At 40.7% G+C, this 14,160-nt stretch overlaps 1 protein-coding gene across 2 annotated transcripts in view; it reads left to right on the plus strand.

Moving 5' to 3' along the window:
* The window catches only part of METTL27 (methyltransferase like 27), a 266,987-nt gene that overhangs the window by 31,107 nt on the left and 221,720 nt on the right, over window positions 1-14,160 (plus strand). For both annotated transcript variants that reach the window (XM_033922206.1, XM_033922207.1), the window contains exon 2: window positions 1,526-1,620. The gene's annotated coding sequence lies outside the window, so the exon portion shown is untranslated. The remainder of the gene's footprint in view (window positions 1-1,525; window positions 1,621-14,160) is intronic.

Raw genomic sequence — 14,160 nt, forward strand, 5'->3', positions numbered from 1 at the left:
CAGGGCTGTATCCATCCACCAGAATTGAAAATCTGGGATAAATTCCATCGCCACGGATTTAACTTGTCAAGCCGATTTTCATCTACTTGCCGGCTAAGGCTAATGGCAAAAGATAGACCCACCTAAAAAGCAGGTCTAACTGGTCACTGGGCTAGCCAGCAAGCTGGATATTCAACAGAAGACAGCTGGCTATCTCCTGATGAATATCAGCGGATAGGCAGCAAAATGGGATAGCTGGTTAGGAGCTGTTCTTAGCTGGCTGAGTCCTGCTGAATATATTGGAAAGGATAGGCTCCTATTAAGATGCATTATTTTACTGTTAATCCTTGTTATTAGTAACTATGGCCCGGATTCTCTTTAGAGCGCCAATATTGGTGGCCGCCTATAAAGTGGCGGCTACTGATCATGTACCAATCACATGACGGTACCCTATAGAGAATCACACCTGCATGAAAGAGAGGCACCGGAAATGTGGGCCAGGGTTTTCTGGGCCTATATTTCCAGCGCCTATCTTTGTCATGAATCGCGTCTACGTAGGTGCTTTAGGCCACCTAACACCACTTCTGGCATTAGCCACACCCATAGTGGCGTTAGGCGGCCTAAACCGCCTATGTAGGCGCGATTCTGGCACATATTATATAGGCACCAGGGGACGTTTGTTAATTAACTTAGGTGCCACTGAGGTGCCTATTGGTCCCTAAGTTTAGGCACTGTTTCTAGAATTTCTTTGTTTCATTGCATAAAACGGGACCTGTGATAAAACATCATGTTAGTGGTAAAATAACCCATCTTAGCAGTTGCCCACGTTGATAACTTCCCCCCTTAGAGTGAAGAGTTTCAGGGCCGAGATTCTCTAATATTGGTAGTAAAATCTGATGGGTCTTTATCACGGCAGTACATGTAACAATTGAAAAAAGACGAGTCATTCCCGAAAAACCATGCATTCAAATGAGGATCGTGGAGGGTCGCCAAATTTGCATGAGATGAGTCAATGGTGATAGTGATTGGCACATGCACAGAATAGACCATGGTAAAAGGTGTACATGTGTGCATGTGCCGGGATAAGCTACACCGTAGGCACACATCATATAAGGGGCAGAAAACTATCAGCAAATGCTACGTCGTATGAATCATAGGCGTGCCAGGGGAAGAGAAGACGGGGAAGGTGCAAGTGTTGGCTTTCAAGAAACATGCACAAGATATGCCTTTAATACATGTGCATGAGAAGCATGCTTTTGAGATCTTCCCCCCTCCCCCCCAAAACTACTATAATTTATGTGAATGGTGTATTCTTTTTGGTAATGTTATAATGAGCCACAACTAGAAACACATGCCTGAGATGCATTTTGCATAGTACCAGCACCCCCAGACCAGCCATTAATTTGGGGTCATCAAAAGCCAGCGCTGTGCTTGGGGACTCACTTGGTGATGATAGAAAATTGCCTGGAGTGCTCCTTTAAATATCAGTAAGCCTATTTTACTACCATTTTAATATTTATGATCTCGTAATACATTTGCATGGCAGAGACGGAGTCGACCAGGAAGCTCAGAAAAGACCATAGTGAGCAGTTCTGATAATTATCAGCTGGAGCCATTTTAGCAACCATCGCTAAAGGCATGGTAAGTTTTGAGAATCTTCCTCTCAGTCTCTGGTAACCAGAGCTGAGACTGTGATGTTATAATTTCTCATTCCACCAATAAGAGTCAATCTTCTCAGTAATATTACAAGGGCTTGATTGTCCTACACTTGGCTCACTTTTATTATATACAGCAGTAATATCCATTTTCAGACATTTCTAATCCAAAATATGTTGAGACCAGTAAAATGACCTTCTGTTGTGCAACTATGGAGCTCACTTGTCAGCCAATCACGAAAATGTTGTGAAAAGGGCAGCTTTAGAAAATTACTTAAAACACAGTTATTTGTAAATGCCTTCTTCTAGATAATGATCCTTTATGATTGCTGTTTTCTGAGGAATTTTTATATGATTTCTTGTATAAGCTTTTTGGCTTTCATTTATCATAGTTGATTTTCAGAGGATTTTTTGTCTATGTATTGTCTGATCTTATTTGTTTTATAGAATTATGTATGTAAAATTATGGAAACCATTTAAGTTTAAATGGCGTAGAAATTTTAAAAATAAATAATTAAGGGGGGAAGTTTTCAACATGGATTACTAAGATGGGTTTTACAGTTTCCTCCAGTCATTAGTAGCTAGTGGTAAAATAACTCATTTTAATGACAGTGCACATTGATAACTTCCCCCCTCTGAGTTGCATTAGAAGCAGGCATCAGATCCCCCACATGTTCAACACCTCTCCACCTCCATGGGTCCAACACCTCTCTATCCTCTTCCTCCAGCTCCCAGGCGCAGGTCAAGCACCTCTTCTTCCCTCTAGCTCTAGTCCCCCACCACATGGGTCCAGCACCTCTCTCTCTTCCCTCTAGCGCCATACCCCATCCTACATGGGTCCAGCCCCTATCACCTTTCACCCCAATCCCCAGATCTAAAACCTCTTTTCTTTCTCTTCATCTCCATCTCTGAAGCCAGCCAGCCAGTCAGCCCCCCCCCCCCCCCCCACACACACACACACACTTTGTGGGTCCAACAGCCCACACTTCATGGGTCCAACAGCAGCCCCAGCAAACCCTCCCCCTTGGTTAAAAAAACAAAACCCTGTGACTCCCATACCCACAGGTTGGCCCCTTTATGCTTCTCTGCCCACCTCCCCTCCCACCCAGTGCCCTTCAGTACCTTAAGAGCTTCAGCATTCAAAGAAAAAACATCACAGGCCTGCTCTGGGGCTTACTTTCTACCAAGTCCCTCTTTCCGATGTAACTTTTTGTGAAAACCAGAAGTTACATCGGAAGGAGGGACTCAGTCAAAAGAAGGCCCAGGAGCAAGCCTGTGAAGCTTCTTTTCCCCATTGCTGAAGTTCTTAAGGTACTGAAGGGCACCAGGCAGGAGAGGAGGTGGGAAGAGAGGCAACCATATTTTTTACCGCAGGAGCAAGGCTTTTTACCACTCTTGTGGGGCAGTAAAAAGCTTTGCTCCCACACCCACGGTAAACCTGAATGTTCCCCGTTCCCACAGATTTACCGTGGGTTCCCGTTCCTGTGCCAATCTTTAATGGGTGGTACAGGGTGATAGTCGGAACAGGGTAATAATCAGAATAACTGTCCTAAGTTGTCTCATATTTATCCAGAGAGACACACTGAATATTACCGTTAACTGATAATCCCAGCAGTCTAAGGTATTGTCAGATGTATACCACCAATATTCAAATAATGTAAGCGGCCCGTGTTAAATAGCCTGGATTATATTTAATAGAAATGCAACCTGATGCTGATGAGGACCAGCTAGCATGTCTTCAGCAAAGGAAGATCTTGCTTGACAAACTTGCTGCACTTCTTCGAGGGAGTAAACAGGCAGATAGACAAGGGTGACCCGGTCGACATTGCATATCTGGATTTTCAGAAGGCGTTAGATAAGGTCCCGCATGAACAACTGCTTTGAAAAATTGCGTGCCATGGAATCGAGGATGAAATACTCACGTGGATTAAAAACTGGCTGGTGGATAGGAAACAGAGAGTAGGGATAAATGGACAATATTCAGACTGGAAAAGCGTCACGAGTGGAGTGCCACAGGGTTCGGTGCTTGGAACTGTGCTCTTCAACATATTTTAAAGGACCTGGAAATTGGTACGACGAGTGAGGTAATTAAATTTGCAGATGATATGAAATTATTCAGAGTAGTGAAGACACAGAAGGATTGCAAAGACCTGCAACGTGACATAAACACGCTCGAGAAATGGGCCGCGACATGAAAAATGAGGTTTAATGTGGATAAGTTTAAGGTGATGCATGTCGGTAACAAAAATCTTATACACGCATACAGGATGTCCGGTGCAGTACTCAGAGAGACCCCGCAGGAAAGAGACTTGGGAGTACTGGTCAACAAGTCAATGAAGCCATCCGCGCAATGCGTGGCGGTGGCGAAAAGGGCAAACAGAATGCTAGGAATGATTAAGAAGGGGATCATGAACAGATTGGAGAAGGTTATCATGCCGCTACTCAAAAGGATCCAGAGAAGAGCGACTAAAATGGTTAAGGGGCTGGAGGAGTTGCTGTACAGTGAGAGGTTAGAGAAACTGGGCCTCTTCTCCCTTGAAAAGAGGGAGACTGAGAGGGGACATGATTGAAACGTTCAAGATAATGAAGGGAATAGACTTAATAGATAAAGACAGGTTTTTCACCCTCTCCAAGGTAGAGAGAATGAGAGGTCACTCTCTAAAGTTAAAAGGGGATATATTCCGTACAAACGTAAGGAAGTTCTTCTTCATCCAGAGAATGGTGGAAAACTGAAATGCTCTTCCAGAGGCTGTTATAGGGGAAAACACCCTCCAGGGATTCTAGACAAAATTAGACAAGTTACTGCTGAACCAGAATGTACGTCTTTGACCTAAGGGCCACCGCGTGAGCAGACTGCTGGGCATGATGGACCACTGGTCTGACCCAGCAGTGGCAATTCTTATGATCTCCACTCACGGAGAATTCAAGAGAACAGAGAATATGGGAAAAAGAATGAAAACAGTAATAAGAAAAGTAAGCCAGAACTATCTTTAGATGCCACCACTTTGAATGAAGACATGGCGGATATGGTGTGCGAGACTCTGATTTTCTCGCTTGACTAGGACTAGTTCGTTTTTTCATCAAACCAGTTTGGGGAGTTTCAGTGCTCCCTGGGACTATGAAGGTGTGGCTGCTGTGTGGAACCAGGATTTGTCTCCCTCTGAGCAGGTCACAGGGGAGGGCCTCCGTATTCTCATGAAACATTTACCTCAGCTGACTCGTTCCATAGTTTTACAGGAACAGCAATACAAGTTTCTTCTGCGGCTATATGTGTCTCCATACCGGGCCTCTGCGGGCAGATATTTTGGTCTTTTCCCAAGTTACTTCCTTGGGTTTGTCTAGAGGGGGTAACTTGCTGTTACACAAAGCATCCTTATTGGCCAGGAAATGTATCCTTGTGTTGTGGAGACAGCCTGAGGTGCCTATGGTAACGATGTGGAGAAATGAACTGTTTATTCTATTAAAATTTGAATACTTGGATGTGCGTAAGGGTGGCCCTGGTCCCTGGCAGAAATTCCGGAGAATCTGGGCCCCTGTATGGGATGGCCTGTCCCATAGAACTAGAAGTTCTCTCTTGAACTTTTGACACTGGAGTGCTGGGGGGAGGTGGGGGGGGGTGTTTGCTTTAGGTAGGGTGGGTCATTTGGGCGGAAGGAGGGGGGTTGGGTCTTTAAGGCCTCCGTGAAGGATCAATATGGAGGATCTTGTGTTGTTGGAGGAGTGTGTGACGCAGTAGTTGAAGCTACAGCCTCAGCACCCTGGGGTTGTGGATTCAAACCCCGCGCTGCTCCTTGTGATCCTGGGCAAGCCACTTAATCCTCCATAGCCCCAGGTATGTTAGATAGATTGTGAGCCCACCGGGACAGATAGGGAAAATGCTTGAGTACCTGATTGTAAAACCGCGTAGATAACCTTGATAGGCGGTATATAAAATCCTAATAAAACTTGAAACTTAAACTTAAACTTGAAAACTTAAAACTTGTCTGCTGTTGATTTTGTACTGTTGTTTAGTTTGGAGTATATGTTTGTATTATAAAAATTTTTCAATAAAAAATATTTTTAAAAAAGTAAGCCAGAAGAGGACTGATCAGTATATCCAAAAAATAAGAAAATATTATCCCACAGAATACACAAGTTTATTACTCGAAAACAAAACCAATTCTGAAGCTTAAAAGAAAATATATGTATCATTTTGATATCTTATGGCACATTTGCAAGGGAATTTTAGAAAAAATTAAGGCTCCTGAAGCCAGAACTCTAGGATGCATTAGTAAAAATAGTTTTTACTCTTTTTGACTGATGTTAAAGAAAGGAAGGGGGAATTCCTATGATGAAAGAAAAGTCTCAACAACCAGTCATGATTAGGATCTAATGCCAAGGGAATTGTAGAGGGAATTGCTGATTCACTCTTAGAAGATTTCAGAAAGGCAGTAAGATTCAAACTAGCCTGAGAAATTGGAGAAAGTTGTTCAAATTTAAAGTTTATTAAAAAAAATTTTAAACCGCTTATCAGGTTTCTAAAAACATATTAAAATAGGGGATACTGAATAAATCCGAGTGTCATAATAAAGCACTGATAAGACTTACGGACCTACTTCAAACAATAGGAAAGTGGGGAAGAACTACAATCATAAAAGAAGAGTGCAACATAAAGGGAAAGTACAGTAGGTTAGGGTAAAAAGTAACAATTTGATTTAAGGGCTGAAGTTAGAGAGTATCCTTCAAGCCCTGGCCTTTCAAAAGATATGGTAAAGACAGGTACTTGAGTATAGCAAAAGAAACCCCGACAGACTGAATCTAAGAACCAGGTCTTCAATAGGTTAAACAAATACCAAAATTTGACACACTGGAAAATACTAGAACAAGGGAATTCAAGTCTATCAAAGATAAGCTTCAGACCCTCTTCTTTCTCTTTCTCTGTTAAGACAATCCAAGATTGTAAGACTTTTGAAATCAAAATAATAATTTCCTAAAAGAGAAGTCCATATGCCATTATTGAGAGGCCTGGGGAAATCACTGCTTATTCCTAGAATAAGCAGCCTAAAATCTGTTTTACTACTTGAGATCTAACTAGGTACTTGGGACCTGGGTTGGCCATCGTTGGAAACAGGAGACTTGATGGAGCTTTGGTCTGTCCCAGTATGGCAATTCTTATGTTCAGAAAACCCTATTATAGTAGAGGGCCCAGAGTACCAAAATACAATAAATAAATCAAAACTTCAGTAAAGAATAATTTTATTTGTATTCCAACCACAATCAATAATGACCACTGTCGGCTGCGAAGACCACAGCTCTGTTTAAGTCGTGCTGACTAAAAAAGCTGACCTTGAATGATAGAGGGGGCATTATTCAGATAAGCACTATCTCATATTTTTGCTTGGTTTATTAGTCCTAGCACAGCATATATACCAATATTGATTGAATGATAACATCGGAGGTTTTTCAAGGCCAATGATAGAAGTTAGTAGAAGCGCTAGTATTATGTACAGTTCTCTCTCCTATAGACAAGGGACAGTGTTTGCTTCCTAAGGCTTCTGAGGCCTTTTTCTTCCATTATTGATTGTGGTTGGAATACAAATAAGATTATTCTTTACTGGAGTTTTGGTTTATTTATTGAATTCTTATGTTCAGCCTTTTCACACCTCCACATCTACCTATTCAGACACACATATCATTCATCCAGATAGGAAATACCCTCCCTAATCTCTCTCACACACCCACACACCCTCTCCTCAGCCATCTTCAGCAGGACAACCACATTTTTCCTTAGAGACACACACACAGAAGCTATTTTATAACCAAGTTATGCTCTATATTTGTAATAAGCCTATTTCTATAAATATACCTTTTCCAAACCATCCCTGGCTATTGTCTTATTATTCCGCAATCCCACTGCCTCTCTGAGGGCTGGACTCAGGACCCAAAAAGCCTAGGAAAATACAAAATATTACACTGCGCTCAAGAGTGATCGATGGCACTACTTCTCTTCTGATCTGCCTCAGCAAGCCATCTCTACACGATGGTCCTTGAAGTATAAAAGTATCCATAGTTGAAGAAACTGGTAAAGGAGTTACCAATTTTGCAGGAGGACCTGTAGCTGATCACCCTTTATGTTTCTCAGCATTACCAACAATGATGTAAAGAGCTTTTGCACATATGTCCTTCTTCAGGATGTCATCTTGGATTTTCATGCATTACATTTTATAAAATTAAAAATATATGTGAAACAAACCAGAAAATATCAAAGACTTGGAATAAAAGTATAAAAATTATATAAAAATGAACCAATAAAATTTTTCCTTGAACATTCTTAATAATATATTACATTTTAAAGAGGTCATGGGGATATCCTGGACAGCAGTACATAAGAATATCCATACAGCCGCATGATAACCTTCTCCGATCTGTTTGTGATCCCCTTCTTGATCATTCCCAGCATTCTGTTTGCCCTTTTAACCGCCACTGCACATTGAATGGATGGCTTCATTGTCTTGTCAACCAGTACTCCCAAGTTTCTTTCCTGGGGGTCTCTCCAAGTACTGCACCGGACATCCTGTATTCGTGAATAAGATTTTTATTACCGATATGCATCACCTTACACTTATCCATGTTTAACCTCATTTGCCATGTGCAGCCCATTTCTCGAATGTGTTTGTGTCACGTTGCAGGTGACCTATATCAGTCCCCTCCCAGCCAGGCCTTTCTCCCTACCCATCTGATATCAGCTTCCGTCCAGCCAGATCACTGTGCAGAAGAGCTTACAGTCTAACCCCTGGATTCTGTGCCAATGAATCTACCTGCTCAGATATGGCTTATTCAGGCAGTAGTGAAATACATAATCTTTTAAAAATGTGACACTATTTAATGACTGTACTCTGAAAATAACAAACTACAGTGAGTCACTGCTTTCACACAGATCACAGTGAACACTTTACCAAAAGGAGACAAAATGGAGGAGCCATGCCCTTGCCCTATACCACACTTAATAATATGAGGGAGGAACTGAAGGAAACGTAAAAGTTAAGAGATCAGCACAAGGTCAGGCATCCAAGGCTGATTTGGATTCAGCACTTCAACTTTCTGTGCCTCATGACAAGTTCATCCTGCCAGTCAGAGGCCTCACTTCCCTATGGCAACACTTTCCACTGTCTAGACCTTCGGTTCCTGTGTCAGCTGGTCTGTGATTGCAGGTTTACATAACCTCAAAACCTCCCTGACTGCTCCCCAAGTTAACCAGCCCTGTCTCAGACTGGTCTAGCAAACATGTTTCTGACTTTCTGCATTTCTAGATAACATATTTGTTCCATTATTATTATATATATATTTTTTTCTTTTACCAAAAAGCATAATGCCTAAAAAATGTCAGATATTCAAACAGAATTCCATACAAGGTTAGGAAGAAAAGCAAACTATTTTAAACCTTTCCCATGAAGCTGGAAAGGTTTGAGTTGCTGACTTGCTCCGTGGAGAATCAGGGACAATGTCCCAAATTGTGTTTCTTGGACCGAGTCTTCTAGTTCTGGAAACGTTTGCTAATCTCATTGCCAAAACATTTTCATTCCAGCAGGGCCTTCTTTCGCCTTGTTAACAGGCCATCCATGTATACATTTTGAAAACATTGTCTGGTAATATATTTCCCCCTAATTGTGGCTGCCTGTTTCTTGTATCGCTTTGTATACATTAAGAAGAGGATATGCAAACAGCTGATTAATTATCCAGGGCTTCGAGGCCGAAGACTTTAAGGTTTTACGAAGCTCCAATTTTGAGCATTCCTGGTGCATCTGGCTTAAACCATAGTTTAAGGAAAATGAAGGACTCTGGAATTCTAGAAGACAATAAGCTCCATGGAAGTGTTCAAACCCCAGCAGCAGTCATGTAGGTTGGTCAGATCTTTGAAAGGTAGAATTGATGGACAAAAGCATCTGTTTTGTCTTGTTTGGAGCCCTTTCTTGGCTGCACCTGGGCTTGTGGGTTACAGTTCTGGCAATCTCAATAATATAGGAGACGATTATAATATAGTACAATCTCAATAATATATATATTAAAATCTCAATAATATATATAGTACAATCTCAATAATATAGGAGACAATTTTCACACTTCAGGAAGACAATCAAAACTCATCTCTTCCTCTAACCTCCTATGACAGAGGTCTCCAAAGTCCCTCCTTGAGGGCCGAATCCAGTCGAGTTTTCAGGATTTCCCCAATGAATATGCATTGAAAGCATGCACATAGATCTCATGCATATTCATTGGGGAAATCCTGAAAACCCGACTGGATTCGGCCCTCAAGGAGGGACTTTGGAGACCCCTGTCCTATGAAATAGCCCCAGTTTAAATGCCACTGTCTAAGCAACAAGATTAACCATCACTGATACTACCGTACCCTGCCATACATTCCATACCATGTCATATCTAACACATATTATCACGCGCTGTTATGTATTACCTTGCCATGCCATGTACTGTCATTCATTGTCATTGCTGACACTTCCACACTTTGCCAGATGTTCCATGCTATACCATACCTAGCATATTATCATTCACAGGTATGTATTGTCTTGCCAGGCCATGCACCATCACGTTCCTGCCATGCTCTTGTATGTACCTCACAGTAATTATTTCTCGGCAACTCCTATTGGTCCATAAAACAACTTATACTGTCGTATAGCCTTCAAAGCCAAACCCGATACAGCAGGTTTGAGGGATCTTTAGACTGCCAATCGGGTAGCATAACCTGATCCAGCTACAATCTTCATTGATCCCACTGGGGTATTATCTTAATCTTGCTCTTCTTTCTAAATTCTAATTTTTCTCATCCAAATGTTACACTTTTGCTTTTTAACTATTCATATCAGAAGACGTTAAACATAGCTTAGCTTGCAGCGCCACCTGTTCCGACGTGAACCCCGTTTCAATACTTCATCATGGAATGAAGTGTAACAACATGCTTGCACTAATCTATCAAGTTGCTTTTCGGCTATACTATGATGCAGCCACTCAGTTTACAGTTAGTTTATTTAAAATTTGATAAAAATGCTTATAAAACCTTCTAAGCACTGTACAAACTAAATAGGGGTATAAAACAATACACAAAATTGTACATTAATACAAATATAATAGTCAATGGGTGCAAAAATACTTACATAACATTCAACGGACTACAACTAACAGGAACATGAGGAAAAAAAAGGGAAGAACTACAATGCTGTAAAGAAATTTCACATTAAAGGCCGTAAAAACGTTTCTTTTGTAAGATCTTAGCGTATCAGGCAGCATTATGGGATAAACAAGTTAGTATGTATTTTCCGATCTCTACTTATCTGGCATTTAGAAAATCTATGAAGACTGATCTGTTTGGCAAATATTTTGATTAATTAACTGTGCTTATATTGTGTACACTTGTATTTTAATTTTTGTTAACTATACAGAACCGTGAGGCAGCTGAGCTATATAAGAAATTTGTTACATGAGCTTCAGTAATGGTGTTACTGTACCCAGGGTACAGTTTATGAGTTTCTATAATGATGTTACCACAATGTCATACCAAACTCATAACATTGCACCCCATTCTGTATGAGGTCTTGTCCTGTTATATCCTATTAAGTAATGCCATACTTTTGAGTACTATCATGCTCCCTATGTATTGTCCTATCATGTCATGATCTAAAATGTACTGTTTTGCTCTACATCACTATACCCTGATATGTTTTATTATATATGTAAACTGGTAACCCGTTCTGAGTTCTTCTGGCAGGATGGGATATAAATCCATATAAATAAATAAATAAAATTCCAGGTCACTTATTTCAATATTCACTATTTCCCAGATCATTATACAGTTTTTCAAGTTTCAAGTTTAATAGTTATTTGATATATTCCCTATCGTAATAATAAGTGATTATACAAAATATTTAAAATCAGGGGGTACACAACAAAAATACATATTATCGGATACAAAGACAGAATGGACTAACATGGCACAGAAGGACTAAGAGTGAACTACAATAAGGTATAGTAAAGGAGAGAAAACAAAAAAAGAAATTTGAGACAAAGGGGCGGGGAGAGGACTTTTATTCAAGCTGTTGATTATCCGCATGGAATGGAGAGAGAGGAAAGTAGGAGATTAGATCATTGTTCAAAGGCGACTCTATATAGAAATGCTTTAAGAGCTCCTATAAATTTATCTTGGCTTGCTTCCTTTCTAATGTAAGGGGAGGAGAGTATTCCAAATGAAGGGAGCAGTTACGGTGAAACATAGACCTACAGTACATTTTAAGCAAACCTTTTTTTGTGTGCTCATAAAATGGCTGCCTACTTGTCTGGGTTTTGAAAAGCTGGTAAGATCGGGGCCGAGTCTTGCACAGATGCATTTCAGACCCGGCCCGAAGAGACGAGGTTTGCGTGGGGCTGGGGTTGGGAGGCAGAACGGGGTGGAATGGGGCGGGGCCACATAAACTCCTTTACCAGATGCAAAATCTGGTAACCCTAGTGGTGGCAGTGCAGGAACACTGCTGCTGACTACCACTTGGTAGTAGAAAGTTCTGGGCATATCAACTTATTTAATTTTAAGTTGCATCGGGGGTGGGGGGCAGTGGTGGAGAAAGCATTTTCAGGCAAATTCTATATAGTCTGCCTACAGTTGGGTGCCTATATCAGTGCACCTAGCCAATGTACTGTGCTGATGTAGGTGCTTAACTTAGACTTAATCATCACCTATAATGAACAATTAGCACCTTGTAATTGATGTAAATTGCACTTAATTGGATATTAGATGCCAACTTGTTAGACGCCTACCACTTTGAGGTAGGTGCCCAGTCCAAGGTACCTATCACAAAGTAGGCATGATTAAGGGGTGGATCATGGGCATGTTTTGCACATAGGCACTTGTTTTGGACTTAGGCACATGCATTTAACCCTTGCAAAAATAAAGTATGCCTAAAATTAGGCTGTCTAGCAATTCCAAGACTGCTTAGGCAGCACTAAACACGATTCTATAAAGTGTGCCTAGCTTTTGTAGAATCGCGCTTAACACTGCACTAGTCATCACCCAATTTTTAGGTGCCATATATAGACTTGGGCCTTTCGTGCCATCCATTTTTCCTGTAGGCTCACCCAAAATGTGTTGACTGGCTACACTACTGATTTGCAGCCTTTGAGTGCTCTTGATTGTTTACTATAATGGATTATCATTATTATGTGAAGCTCTCATAGAATGGATCTGTAGGTATATTGATTGATTGACTTACTGGAATTGTAATGAAAAGATTCACCTAAGCTGGTGCACAGCTTGCAATTTTAACAGCAGAACAATAGTAAAATAAATCACTACTCAACTATCTCGGCACCAAGACCTGGAACAATCTTCCAACAATTATCAAGACAGAACGTTAACTACCCCAGATTTCAGAAGAAACTGAAGACTTTCCTTTTTGAGAACATACACTCAATCGATAAATATGCTCTTCCATAGCAACCTACACAGCATTTCACCCTTCCAGAAACCACAAAAACTCCCTTTCCAAACTCTACATAATGCAATTGCACCAATCTACTCGTGTTTAACCCAACTTTATTGTACTTCAAACTGCTGTACCGTAATTCTAATGACAGTTCAACGTTCTCCTCTATTGAATGATTACTACATCTCATAGTATATTGCTTACTTTATATTTCATTGTTGTAACTCTTAAACATAATATAAACTTCTTGATTTGTAAGTCACCTTGAACCTAGATAAGCGTGGAGTGACACAGAGAAGATTAGAAATATAAGCATAAAATCAATCAATGAAAGTTTTCTTTCCTATTATACATGGTGTTCTATGTCTATTTTAATTTTTAATTGTAAACCATTTTACAATGCCTGCAGGAAAAGTGATAAATAAACCATAAACCACAGAACAGGGGTGTCATCTTCTTTAAACTAAATTTTCTTTGATTATGAGGCCTAGTTGTTGGGAGTGGAGTTCCAAACTACTTGAATTCTGGATTTTCAGATTACCAGAGTGTCAGATAGCTAAAGGCCTCCAGTACATTGTCTTGTCTTTGTCTTAGGTATTTTTCTAAAATGAAAAAAACCCAAACAACACAATTGTGCAGATCTTGACCTGGGCATCTCAGTTCTGTGTAAAATGGAGCTTCGCCTATGTAACTCCTGCTCCAGCCTCTCCTCGGACTCAGCAGCAAAGCTAAAAGCTGTGGGCCATCATGCATCGCTTAGGGGCTCCCATGTTCTTCTGACAGGAAAGGGGAAGACTAGTCTCAAGGGTCTTGTGGGCTCTTTCTGTTAGCTTCAGTAAAACAAATCCCACAGTCACACAAGTTTTGGGGTTGTTCCAAAACACAGAGCGCTTGCTGAGACATTTGTGAAATGGTAATGAAGTGACAAAATAAACTCTTCTGTCTGGTAATATCTAGAGCAGAAACTAAAATCCAAACAGACACAAAAGTATAGTTCATAAGAAAAAACAATTATGAACAAGGGTTTCCTCTGAGTTTTAAGAAGAAATCCTCACCACCTTCAT

Source organism: Geotrypetes seraphini, chromosome 15 (assembly GCF_902459505.1).
Source record: "Geotrypetes seraphini chromosome 15, aGeoSer1.1, whole genome shotgun sequence".
Classification (NCBI taxonomy): Eukaryota; Metazoa; Chordata; class Amphibia; order Gymnophiona; family Dermophiidae; genus Geotrypetes; species Geotrypetes seraphini.